The 13897-nt window shown below is 49.6% G+C and overlaps 1 long non-coding RNA gene across 2 annotated transcripts in view; it reads left to right on the top strand.

Moving 5' to 3' along the window:
* The window catches only part of LOC142828088 (uncharacterized), a 73931-nt gene that overhangs the window by 40224 nt on the left and 19810 nt on the right, over positions 1 to 13897 (top strand). For both annotated transcript variants that reach the window (XR_012903054.2, XR_012903053.2), the window contains exons 2-3: positions 3996 to 4308; positions 10940 to 11029. This is a non-coding gene — a long non-coding RNA (uncharacterized LOC142828088). The remainder of the gene's footprint in view (positions 1 to 3995; positions 4309 to 10939; positions 11030 to 13897) is intronic.

Raw genomic sequence — 13897 nt, 5'->3', positions numbered from 1 at the left:
CTGAGGGACATGGGCTGTGTTCATAAACTATTAGGTGTCCCCTCATGGCCACGCATGGCGTTGCAGCTCTCGTTGGGCTGGCGTTCCCTCATGGCCACGCATGGCGTTGCAGCTCTCGTTGGGCTGGCGTTCCCTCATGGCCACGCATGGCGTTGCAGCTCTCGCTGGGCTGGCGTTCCCTCATGGCCAGGCATGGCGTTGCAGCTCTCGCTGGGCTGGCGTTCCCTCATGGCCACGCATGGCGTTGCAGCTCTCGTTGGGCTGGTGTTCCCTCATGGCCACGCATGGCGTTGCAGCTCTCGTTGGGCTGGCGTTCCCTCATGGCCAGGCATGGCGTTGCAGCTCTCGCTGGGCTGGCGTTCCCTCATGGCCACGCATGGCGTTGCAGCTCTCGTTGGGCTGGCGTTCCCTCATGGCCACGCATGGCGTTGCAGCTCTCGTTGGGCTGGCGTTCCCTCATGGCCAGGCATGGCGTTGCAGCTCTCGCTGGGCTGGCGCTCCCTCATGGCCACGCATGGCGTTGCAGCTCTCGTTGGGCTGGCGTTCCCTCATGGCCAGGCATGGCGTTGCAGCTCTCGTTGGGCTGGCGTTCCCTCATGGCCACGCATGGCGTTGCAGCTCTCGTTGGGCTGGCGTTCCCTCATGGCCACGCATGGCGTTGCAGCTCTCGTTGGGCTGGCGTTCCCTCATGGCCACGCATGGCGTTGCAGCTCTCGTTGGGCTGGCGTTCCCTCATGGCCACGCATGGCGTTGCAGCTCTTGTTGGGCTGGTGTTCCCTCACGGCCACGCATGGCGTTGCAGGTCTCGCTGGGCTGGTGTTCCCTCACGGCCACGCATGGCATTGCAGGTCTCGCTGGCTGGCCCCCCCTAGCCCATGGTTGCTGTGGCGATTTCTCTGCCTGGTAAACCAGCCCTCCAGCCAGGTCTCCATCTTCAGTCCATCTCCTTCATAGTCCCATTTATCCCAAACGAGAAACAGGAAAGGTTCTTTAATGGAAGAGACGCCTTGTCTGGGGTCTTCCTCAGCCAGTTTTCAGCTCAGCCTGCAGCCCCTTTGCGGGGCTCGATAATCCTCAAGAATGGCCTTGCACCCCCTCTTCCTAAGGGCCTGTAAGGGAACCCAACCTGACTCAAGGTGTTGGCCCAGGGCCGTGAACCAAACAGCCAGGTCTGCTCCTTTATCCTTGCTGCATTTTCCCCTGGGCTGCTTCCAAATGTTCAAGCTTCCCCGTCTCCCCCCGAGCTTAATAAGGGTCTCTGCCAGGTCTTTTTCTTGCCTGCCCTGAGCTTCCTACTTGGCTCTCATCATGTCAGTTCTTTCCCCAGCCGCACTAGGCCACGGCCGAATTGCCTCATTCCCCTCGGGTGCGGCTCATGCTGTAATCAGACTGTCTCAGCTCGGGCTCTGTAGCCCGTGAGGTAAACCCACCCTGTTCCATGGAGCAATGTAGGAATTGGCAGCGCTTAATTTACACTGGGCTTTGTCAGGGCTGAGCAGCAGCCCTCCTAGGCCCAGTTCACAACCCCAGCACGCCTGGGCTTGACACACCCGTCATGAAAGTAAAGACATTTCCTTGCCTAATTGCTCCTACGCCGGCTCCTCATTCATTGCCATTGAAGCCCTGGGCGGAGGGTCGCACCGACGTGCAGTTATTACTGTATTGCAGAAGTGCCTGTGGACTTCAAGTGTCGCGTGCCAATCAGCCATGCGGCTGCGTACACAAATGTACCACGGGATGACAGGCCTGGCCCCAGACAGCTCCCAGCGAGAACGATTGTCCCCATGTTACAGACGGGGAACTGAGGCACAGAGCGATGAAAGGACCTGCTTACAGCCACGCGCTGGGTGGGGGCAGAACTGGAAACAGAGCCCAGGCCTGAATCCCGGTGCTAGGCCATCCTTCCCACCAGTGCAGAGGCACTAATTGTGTTATATGCACAGGCGAGCGGACAGCCACGCCGGGGCCCGGCAAGGGCAGAGCAGGAGCACAGCTCCATGCTCCCGGAAGGGGTGGGGACTCAAGCAGAAGAGGGGGGGGCCCAGGACAGCTGGCTTTTAGCGCTGTCCAGACAGTGGCGCCCCCCTGGCATTGCCTGGAAAGCACAGCATGTTGCCCCCACTCCCCAGGCAGCCCTAAAAGCCACACTGAGGGCTCTGGCTGATTTAAAGGGCACTGCCACAGCACCAGAAACAGCGGACAGAGCCTCAGCCCTGTTTGAATCACAAGGACCCAGGGCAATCACGCCCTCTGCCCCCCACTTCCCCTGCATTAGCAGGCCTGTATGTGCACAAGTGTCAGCTTCCAGTTTCCCCCAGGGCTGCTCAGCCACATATCCCGCTCCCATCCCTGTTCTACTTTTTCCCTCCCCTGCTCTGCCCCCAGCCCCACCCCTACTTCACCCCTTCGCAAAGCCCTACCCCTACTGTGCCTCTTTCCCTCCCTCCCCCATGTGTGCCCCATACCCATTCCTCCCCCTCCCTCCCAACCCCTCCTGCAACAGCTGACTGTGGCAAGTGGGAGGAGCTAGGAGGGCAGGGGAGGAGTTGATAGGCGGGGCTTCTATGTGTGGGAAGCCCTGAGGGGAAGACAAGTGCTTGTCTGCCAGAGGATGTGATGCACCCTCTAATCTTTTTCCCTGGGTGCTCAAGCCCTGGAACAACCACAGCGTTGGCCCCTACGGCCCCACAAACAGCTTCTTCCCGAGTCTGTAAGACAGCGAGATGCTCTTTGCCACAAGTGCATAAGGAAGCCTTACTGACTGGCCCCTGCAAGAGCTCTCTGAAACAGATGGGAAACCTCACTGGACCTGGGACGCACGCCAGCTGATTGAAAGTGCCAGACTCTAAAGCGACGGGCTGAATCGGTTTTCTCTGCATTGTTGTAGGTCCTCCGCTGCTCTCCACAAATCATCAAACGGTGAAAGTGGGGGAAACCCCAGGATAGGTTCACTTGATACCAGCACAGAACTGTGACTTTCAACCAGCGCAGCAGGCCAGGGATGCAAAGATCTAGGCCATATGAATGGTTTAAACTAGCAGAATAGAGCCTTAAAGATGACTAGCTCTGCAGAGAGATGGTCAGACGTTTTCCCCAGGGGAACGTACGTTACTCACATGTACGATGTTCTAGAATAGCAATCCGTGCAGATTGAAGTCACACCCCTTTTGAGTACAGAGTTCCAGTATTCACATGTAAAGGGGAGTAGCCCGTTAGACCAGTGTTTCCCAATTGGTGCTCCACGGAACCCTGGGGTTCTGAAAGCGAAAGGACGAGTCCCACAAGAACTTGGCACTCCCCTAGCCCTCTCTTAAAGAGACAGAGCCTTTTTCGGTGGGACTCAGTGAGTCTTTTTTTTTTTTTAACTCAACAAATTTTACCCTGGCAACCCTAAGGGTTCCTTGAAATTCTTTCAAGCTGAAAAGGATTACGTGGCCAAATAAAATTGGGAAACACTGCATTAGACAATCTGTAGGCCCACCAGTAGCGCTCCCCCATTTACGTTTTAAAAGGCACCCAGGACCCCCAATGTGCAGATGTAGGTAGGACCTACAATAATGGCTAGCTGGGCCTCACTGCACCACTGTGGTTCCTTTGTGTTACATTTGCGGTGTCAAGAGCAAACCATACCACATCACTTAAATCCAGATTCTGGGCTGCTGCAGAAATTCATTCAGCACAGCAGGTGTGAGGGGGCAGAGAGGAGCCGGGAGTTTGGGGCCTAGTCAAGCCTGCAGCAGCCTTTCTTGACAGATCCTGCAAACCTCATTTTCTGAGGAATACAGGATCTATCGAAAAAGGCTTTATTGTCGACAGATCCGCGTCTAGACTGCCGTGTTGGTTTTTTTTTAACTCCATTTCGAAAAAAAGTGGTGGCCATGTTTATGCTAATGAAGCGCAGGATATTTAAATCCCTGTTTCATTAGCAATTTCGATGTGCTTGATTTACATCCCTCTGTCAACAGAGTCTAGACGTAACTGTGCTTCTCTTTCAGGAGTTCCTGTGGCACCTCCTTCCTCTTCAGTGGTCAGCCCAGACTGAGCTGTTCCACAGGCCTTTATAGCTGGCCTCCAGCTGGAGCATGCCCAGTAGGGCTGTGGGGGCAGGGCCTTCTCAGCCAGGTAACGAGGTTAACCCCTGTGGGCCCCGTGCGGAGTTGGTATATGCCGTCACAGACACAAGAAACAAGATGACTGCATCTAGATCTCCCATTGCCAACACGAGAGTTAATGTTACTGGGCAAAAGGACTTAGGAGTCTGCCAATGGGAGGGAGGCATCGAACTACCAGTGAGGATCTGGAGCGCAGGTATTTTCTGAAGCTCACGCCTGTGAATGAGTATGACAACCTACATGGCCATGGGGCCCGAGGGGTGAAAACATGCTGATGGAAAAGAATAGTCCAAAAACAGGTCAATGCAACCAGTGGGTGCTTGTGCAAAAGACAGAGCTTAGCTGTGCAGATCCCTTTACCAGGACTAATGCTTAGTGCCATGAAAGGGCTCATTAAAGTTTCCTTGCTCCCACCCTGTGGGTTTTTCAGTTAGATGCTTAGCCTTTGTAACAGGGGATGGTTACGGATATGCAACCCGTGGGCTGTCTTCCTGGGGGTCACTGCGCCATTCTGGCCGCCATTTTGTTTTCCTGGGTCGGCGCCTGATTTACATGTGGCAGGGGAGGAGGGAGCGGCAGGAGAGCGGAGTGGCACTTTGGCACTTTAAATTAAAGGGGCCGTTGTTTTTTGTTTTTGTTGCTCAACAAAAAATGTTCCCAGTCCTGGGGGTCATGAATTAAAAAAGGTTGAGCACCACTGGGTTAGATGGTTAGCCTTTTGTAACGGGGGAGGTTAGCCTTTCGAAATGGGGGTGATTAGATGGTTAGCCTTTTGTAACGGGGGAGGTTAGCCTTTCGAAATGGGGGTGATTAGATGGTTAGCCTTTTGTAACGGGGGAGGTTAGCCTTTCGAAATGGGGGCGATTAGATGGTTAGCCTTTTGTAACGGGGGAGGTTAGCCTTTCGAAATGGGGGCGATTAGATGGTTAGTCTTTTGTAACAGGGCAGTTAGATGGTTAGCCTTTTGTAACGAGGCGGCTAGACAGTTAGCCTTTCGTAACACTGTGTGTCTGTGCAGTGCCTAGCATAACAGGGATCGGATCTTGCCAGGGGACTGTCGGCACTCCCTCCCATACAACAGCAGCAGCCCTACAATTAGAGAGCATGGGCTCCACCCCCATATAAAGGAAGAGAAAGCTGGAATGACCCAGCCTGTGACTTCTAGAGGGAAACTGGCTTATGTCAGGAGTGGGGCAGCATCGCCCTGCCTCAGGGGGTGGATCAACCTGCCCCTCAGCTTTAGGAGAAGGGGTATCCTTAGGGAGTGCCCACACTCCAGGAGATGCGGCAGATGGGATGGGTGCATAGAGTTGGAGAGGGGAGACAGAGAGATTGGAAAGCCAAGGGTCGGCGGTGAAAGACACCTTCACTCCCTCCACCCCACTAGACATCACAACTACCTGAACTTAGCAGCACGTGACCCCCTTGAATTCAAAGGTCCCCTAGAATGATGCATTTTGGGATTTCTCCAGCAACCCACAGGATTCCCCATAGCGTCGACTGGTGACTTCAAACGTATTTCAGTGCTTCACGGCCCCTCCCCGTGGCCTGGTTAGAATGAGGGACGTGTGGAACAGGCTTGGGCTGGACTCAGCTTTTATTTTGGCTGTGTACTTTGCCAGCATCAATCACAGCTGTCAGCCCAGCTCTGGGAATTGCTCATTATTTAACTGCCATTGACAAAGCTACCAGGCCGGAGCAGACAATATGGTGCGTTCTGTGGCACCCAGAGCAATAGGGGCGACATGAGGTCAGTTCCCTTCTCACAGATGGAGATGAAATGGTAAAATACGCTAATCCACAGATGGCAAAGCACACTCCGCAGCAGACGATCAGGTATTCAAGATGCAAAATGTTCTGCCTTAAAAGCTCTCACTCCTCTTCATCTGAGCTGATCTACTTTCCACCTGCGCTTTGTTACTACTAAAACAGGTTTTGTTCTCCTCCTCCCAGCCCCAGATTTATGGGGAGAGATTCTCCAGTGCACTGCAGCCTTTCAGGTGGTGTTCAAGACAGTAAATGCCTCACACAGCCAGAGGGGCAGCATTATCCTGGCAGAGATGCTGTGTAGGGCAGCTGTAAAATGCCTGACTGTGGCTGTCCAAAAAAGTCGCCAGAGAAGGAGCTGAAGCTGCTGGGCTGTAGTGTGATGCACGCTGGGGGATTCTGGAGGTGCTCTGGAATGCAGAGCAGTTCCCTGCTGGCCTTTGGGGGACTAATGAATTTACACTAGCAGGCCACACTGTCCCCTGCACTAACCCCGAATTGGGAAGGGGAATTAAAGCCACTACCATTGTCTTCTGTCTGTAATATGATGCGTGGAACAAGAGAAGGAAGGTCAGGTTCACAAGGGACCTAGTTTGGTGTAACACCATCGGCTCAGGAATGCAAGCGAAGGCCAACCAGGCTGTTCCCAAACATAAACAGGAGCCCCATGCAACTCTGGCCTCTCAACGGGTATGTCTACACTACCCCGCTAGTTCGAACTAGCGGGGATAATGTAGTCAATTGCAGTTGCAAATGAAGCCCGGGATTTGACTTTCCCGGGCTTCATTTGCATGAAGCCGGCCGGCGCCATTTTTAAATGCCGGCTAGTTCGGACCCCGTGCCGCGCGGCTACACGCGGCACGGACTAGCTAGTTCGGATTAGGCTTCTAATCCGAACTAGCTGTACACCACTAGCTGTACACCACATGCTTAATAAGATCTGTCTGGTGCATGCTTGATTACTAATGCAACATTCCCCTTCTGGCTCACACATTCAGCAAGCTCCAGCACAGAATCCCAATGAATGGTCTAGAACCCCTTAGAGACTAACAAAACATGTAGGCTATGTCTTCACTTGCAGCTTCTTGCGCAAGTACGGCCATTCTTGCGCAAGAATCCGCAGAGCATCCACACTGCCCGCCCGCTCTTGCGCAAGGAAATTTACAGTACGGCGCGGTATGGGAGGGCTTCTTGCGCAAGAGCTACGCTCTTTTTTAACAGGTGTAAGCCCTCTTGCGCAGGAGCTCTTGCGCAAAAGGGCAGTGTGGATGCTTGGCAGGGACTTCTTGCTCAAGAAAGCCCTATGGCTAAAATGGCCATCAAAGCTTTCTTGCGCAAGAGAGCGTCCACACTGCCATGGGCGCTCTTGCGCAAAAGCACAGCTCGCATATGGCAGTGTGGACGTTTTCTTGCACAAGGGTTCTTGCACAAGAACTCTTGCGCAAGATGCTCTTGCGCAAGAAGCCACCAGCGTAGACATAGCTATAGATGGTAACATGAGCTTGCGTGGGTACAACCAACTTCTTCAGATGAATGGAGTATTAAAAGTCCGGTTCCAAAATAAATAGGGAATGGCAGGAAGCCTGGGGGGAAGGAAGGGAAACATATAGTAGTGAATTAGAGTTCATGTTACATGAAGCTGATAGAGAAGGTGCAAATTGTTCTTAAGTACCCATTGTTTAATTGGTTAAGTCATTAGGATGTGGAAGGTAGAGGGGTAGCCAGGTGATGTCTTTATTCATAAACAAAAAACAGGACTATGTAGCACTTTAAAGACTAACAAGATGGTTTATTAGGTGATGAGCTTTCATGGGCCAGACCTACTTCCTCAGATCAAATTGTGGAAGAAAAGAGGCATGACTATATATGTGATGGGTCCCAAACTTGTAAATGAAATTAAGTTCCCTGTGCATTTGGCTTGTGGAATTGGCCTGAAACAATACAGTTACTTTGAGATCCATTAATGAGTGCCCAGGCAGGTTAAAGTGTTCGCCAACAGGTTTCTGTGTGTTGCCTTTTCAGATAGCTGATTTGAGTCCATATCTGAAGACGTGGGTTATGCCCATGAAAGCTCATGATGCCAGCTACACATTTTGTTAGTCTTTAAAGAGCTGCTAGACCACTCATTTTTTACGTTTTTCCAGTTACAGACTAATTCGGCTCCCCCTCTGAAGCTTTTGATCCTTGTCTTTGGTTTTCATCACCATAAGAAAATGGAGCTCACATGGCCATGTACCAACACAAAAAAAGAGGACTATGTAGCACTTTAAAGACTAATCTTGTTACACAGTCCTGTTTTTTGTTTCAGCTAGACCATACTAACACGGCTACATCTCTATTACTGTGTACCAACACAGTGAGGTGGAAGACTTTCCCCTCCCTCTTAACTTCCTGCTGTGCTATTGTGGGACCATGTTGCAAAATGAGAGAGACTGTAGCAAGTGTACTTCTTGAAACAGAATGACCTGGCAGGATAGGGAACGGCAGCTTGTTCTTTGCCCAAAATAACCCCATCCGTTTCACCTAGAATTGCGATGCACCAAGGACGACAGAGACAAATGGCTGTTTTGAGATGGCTCAGTGGTTGTCCTTGGTTAAATTCAAGGAGCTAGAGGGTAAGAGAAATGATAGGCTGCCTGTGAATGCTCTTTGCTCCCATACACAGATGTTTTATTGGGGCCTGAACACTTGTGTTGCCTCCAGATGCAAACCATTAGCCTGCAGGATCCTGCCTGCCCCCAAGGCCTTAGCTAACTCCCTCGCTCCAGAGCAGCATAAGTGTCATTAGTCCCCTGGGCTCACCAAATGGCTGTCCCTCTTTCCTAGCAGACTGTTCAGCCATACATTTGCCGGCAGACATAGAGAACAGCTGCCTGCAGCATCCCATACAGGTATTGCCAAATGGAGAGAACAAGGGCATATGTGGTGTCTGAATGTTATCGCCATGAATCTGTGCCGGCTGGCATTACTCCGGGGCACTGTGGAGGAACGAGTTAGAGAGGTCACCTCATACAGCTGACCCCTGAAAAGAAACTAAGTCCCTTGTGAACCTGACCCTCCTTCTCTTGTTCCGCTCATCATATTACAGCTTCCAAGGTCCTGCACCTGGTTCTGCCACTGGCTTATGATGAACAAGCCCCTTAGGTTCTGTCGGCATCCTGTAGCCTATCAAGTTAGTGTCCCTAATAATATGTTTGTGTTAATTTAGATTAATTCGGTAATACTTAAAAGCTGTAATGCAAGAAATCTTCTATCAGCTGCTCTCAGCATTCCATAGGCCCTTTGTGTTAGCTTGACTGATGTCTGGGGTCAGGTGTAATACACTAGGCCTTATGTCTGCTCAAGTTTGTGAAGGCCGCTAATACTAACACAGCAGCACTCAACTCCTTGGCGGGGGGGGGGGCCTTTGTCTTTAACCCACCTGGGTACAGTACAGCCCAGCCCTAAGCTGCCTGGTGAGTCGGGTTCCCCTGCAGGGCAGTGGTTCCTGCTCTAGAGTATAACAAGATGGTACAGCCTCTGAATGCCCTTTCCGGTGAGTGCCATGTCTGCATTACAGCCAATTAAAAGACAGGCTTGCACATGAATGAGAGAACATACATAAGCTCACAGTCAAGTCGAGTAACATGGGGTTATATTTTATCTTTTGTCCATGCTGCAACAGGCCGTTGACAAGATCAGCAGGAGCTGAGGTTAGCAGACTTCCGTGGTTGGGACACAGTCTCACCCAGATACTGGTCATAACTTACTTATGGTTTCCTGGGCCTGAAAAAGGGGAACTTAGGCCTGGACCTTTCACCCACACAGGATGGCAGGAACAATACCCCCAGACTCAGCAGATGTATTATTAAATATAAGTTCCAAATAATTGGTTCAGGCTGAGTTGAGCAATCAGGACACAGGTTGCGATAGATAACCACAAAGGCCCATGGCAATGAATTGACATATATGATATATTGACCAATAGGAAAAGAACACTTCAGCATTAGAAACACCCCCTACTGAATATGCATAAAACGTGTTATCATCAGCATCACTTGGTATAAAAGTGAGACCCCAGCCCAGGGGGAGAGGGAGGAGAAGATGTAGACCATGGAAGGACCAGAAGGATGGCCCCTGTGATGATGGGGAGGTGAAGGTAATGAGAAAGATGATGGGCTAACACCTAAGATTGTTCTATAAGGAATGATGTAAGTATATGGTAAGGAAATATCATAGAATACTAGGACTGGAAGGGACCTCGAGAGGTCATCAAGTCCAGTCCCCTGCCCCCATGGCAGGACCAAATACTGTCTAGACCATCCCTGATAGACATTTATCTAACCTACTCTTAAATATCTCCAGAGATGGAGATTCCACAACCTCCCTGGGCAATTTATTCCAGTGTTTGACTACCCTGACAGTTAGGAACTTTTTCCCAATGTCCAACCTAAACCTCCCTTGCTGAAGTTTAAGCCCATGGCTTCTTGTTCTATCCTCAGAGGCCAAGATGAACAAGTTTTCTCCCTCCTCCTTATGACACCCTTTCAGATATCTGAAAACTGCTATCATGTCCCCCCTCAATCTTCTCTTTTCTAAATATGAATGTACATTCCCTGTCTTATGAAATTGAGGTGTTTGTGACTGTGCTAAACCATCTTAATAAATTGTAAATATTGTAAATATACAAGAGTTTCTATATTGTGAGTGTTGCAACCGTGCACAACAGGGTTCCCAATCACAGTATAATTGAATACTGGGTCTGATCCTGGGACAGAGAACCTGTTAATCCTAAAGGTGGGTAATTAGTATTTAAACATAATCTTAGATCAGGCTACCATCCGGAAAGTGAAACGTTGCTCATCATCTGCCTGCCCTCCTCTCCCTGTAATCCAATGGGTGGAACAAGAGGAGGGTCAAGTTCACCAGGGACTTAGTTTGGTGTAACACCTGGGGCTGGGGAATACAAGCTAAGGCCAGCCAGGCTGTGCTCACACATAAACGTGAGCCCCGGCATGCAACACTGGCCTCTCAGCATGCTTAATACAATCTGTCCAATGCATCATTGATTTCAATTGCAGATGAAAATGATAGCACCAGCAGCCTGGCCGTGACAAAACTGTCTCAACCCCAGATCCAGAATGCTGCTGCTGCTTAGGGGAACGTGAGCGGTAAGTGCTTTCTGCTTCAGCTGCTGTCTGTAAAACGGGAGTGATGAGACCTTTCTAAAGCTCTTCCAGATGCCTGGCGCTCTATTAGTGCAAGGTGTCGTTAGTGCACGTTGTGTCTGCAGTGTGCGTTCAATTCCATTTACTTGTCTTGCTTTTGTCCTTTCTAAAAGTCTCCTTCTGCTTGTTACCACGCAGTGTTCACTGGTGGGCCTATAGGGCTGCATTTTAAAGTTAATGGACCTACGCTGGTTAACACTAGCCTTATCGTTTCCCCAAGATCTGATGCTTGCCGTAATCTATAAAATGAATGAGCATTATCTGCTTGTTACATTGTATTTCAGTACTCCCCTTCACTAGGCTTGTCCTTCATCGGTTCCTCAACACAGTCGGTGCATTGATCACAGCTAGGTCTGGGAAACACGAAAACCAAAAGCCGCGTAGTATTCCCTAATTATCCACGGGGCGCCAGGGAAAAGAAATACAAATATGCAGGGCACCTTGGAAAGATTCTTCTTTACACACCCTGGCCAAAGCATAGAACCAAGCAAAACATTTCTGGGACGACTGCCCTCGATTGCATTACAGTAAAATTGCAGCGTTACGAACACCAGAATGACAGACTGAGCCCACACCCTATTTGGAATCAGAAGCATGCCTTCAGGCAGAAGCAGAGAAGAACTAATGCAGTATCGTACTGTGCTAAAAAACTATTGAAAAAACTAGAAAGGGACGGTTTAAATAGATAGAACCTCTCTAGTCTGGCACTCTCTTGTCCTGCAACCTCCATGGTCTGGCATGATTTTAGTTAGCCGGATGTCCACTTACCATGGGTGTGGCCAAGTTTCCTATAGTCCCATAAAGTTTGCTGACAGCCACCAGTCCTGGCTCTCACTGTTCTGTGCGCTATTTAGCTCTAATTTACCCCTAAACATCTTCTAACAGCCCAGCAAACAGTGGAAGTGTTGATAATGCCACTAGACAATATTGACCTCCTGCGGTTCAGCACATTCTCTGATTTGGCACTGGTCAAGTTCTGAGGTTACTGGACTACAGAGAATCAACCTGTATAAAATTTGGCAAGGTAAAGTACTTATTTCTGTGCTTGTTTCATTAAAATTAAGATGGTTTACAGCAGCATTTTTTTCTGCATAGTAAAGTTTTGGAGCGGTATTAAGTCATTGCTCAGTTGTCAACTTTTGAAACAACCACCAGAATATTTTGTTCAGCAGTCCAAACGTTTCAGAGTTACTAACGATCTCCATTCCCAAGCAGTTCATAACTCGGAGCTTCTACTGTAGCAGAAAAGCAGGTGAAGCAGCAAGACCTGCAGCATAAAAATCATCGTCCCAAGGATGTGAAGCTAGATTTGAAGATTATGAGTCTCATCCTCTGCTGGAGTTAACTGACTTCAATGGAGAGGAACGGATTTACACCACCTGGGGATCTGGTCTGACGCTGTTCGCATGTGAAGGTTATGGCAGCTGAAAAAACAATAACGCAGTGTAATGGGCCGCGAGGTGGGCATTGATGTAATCTGCATTTACTATGGCTCCTTAATGTCAATGAGAATCAGACCCTGGGTTTCTAATTTTCCACAGAAGAAGGCTTTGCCTGTGGGTTCATAGCCCGACCACTGTATAGAAAGACTAACACGCTCATTTGTTTTACTATTCTGTATAACAAGCCTCTCTGGTAGTCTACGGAGGACAAAACTGCTCGTGGCTGATTGAGCATATGACAATACAAGATGGCTTGATTTACAGAAGACCCTCCGTGGCCCGATTATAATTTCACACTGCCTTACTTCAAGAGCTGCACGATCACAAGGTAGCGTGACAGTTAAAGGATTGTAGATGAAATGTTTAGTCCTGCCCCACCCCACTCCACAAATTCATTTTACTTCTTACCAGGGCATGTCCATTGAGTCTCTCATGTACTCAGCAATAAACTACGTTTTTAGGTCACTTCTGGTTTCTGATCAAAATGACCAGGTTCACCATGCCGAGGATAACACATCTACCTGTGCATGCAATATCCCACATGCACAAGGCCTGCAGATTTCATGAATTTTTAACATTTGAAGCGTCTGCACTACTGAAATAATCAGCCAGTACCTCAGACCCGGAAGAGGTGCTGAAATTCAGCCAGTAGATTATAGAGGAATGCACCCCCCAACAGTTGACTTGCTTTGGGTAGAACGTGGCTCTTCAACGCCCGAAGCAGCCTGTGTTATCTCTAATCCACTCAGTTGGAATGAGATATCATTTCTGACTTCGGCCATTCTCCAGAAGTTTCAAGGCTCACTCACTTCTATGCTTGGGGGCTAGATGCACTGTTATCTGGCCTATGTTGTTTATGTCCCCATGGAGTCTAAATGTTAATAACAGTCCCTGCAACGTGCAGAGTTCAGGCAAACAGAGAGGAAAATTCTGTCCTTGTTTACGCCCTCTACAGCCCACGCTGCCCTCCCTGAGTCATAATGGAATGTGACTTGCTATTTGGATTTCAGCCATTTTGACAAAATTGGATCATCCCCCAGCTGGTGTAAATTGGCATAGCTCCATTGCTTACAACACACCTGTTGATACAACCTAGAATCATATTTGCTTTTTTGGCAACAGCATCACACTGTTGACTCATATTCAACTTGTGGTCCACTATGACCCCTAGATCCCTTTCCGCCATGCTCCTTCCTAGACAGTCGCTTCCCATCTTGTATGTATGGAACTGATTGTTCCTTCCTAAGTGGAGCACTTTGCATTTCTCTTTATTAAACCTCATCCTGTTTACCTCTGACCATTTCTCTAACTTGCTAAGGTCATTTTGAATTATGTCCCTATCCTCCAAAGAAGTCGCAACCCCACCCAG

Source organism: Pelodiscus sinensis, chromosome 3 (assembly GCF_052426305.1).
Source record: "Pelodiscus sinensis isolate ZL-2025 chromosome 3, ASM5242630v1, whole genome shotgun sequence".
In the NCBI taxonomy this organism is placed as follows: Eukaryota; Metazoa; Chordata; order Testudines; family Trionychidae; genus Pelodiscus; species Pelodiscus sinensis.
The sequence above is the reverse complement of the archived record's forward strand: the minus strand, read 5'-3'. Positions and strand labels throughout refer to the sequence as shown.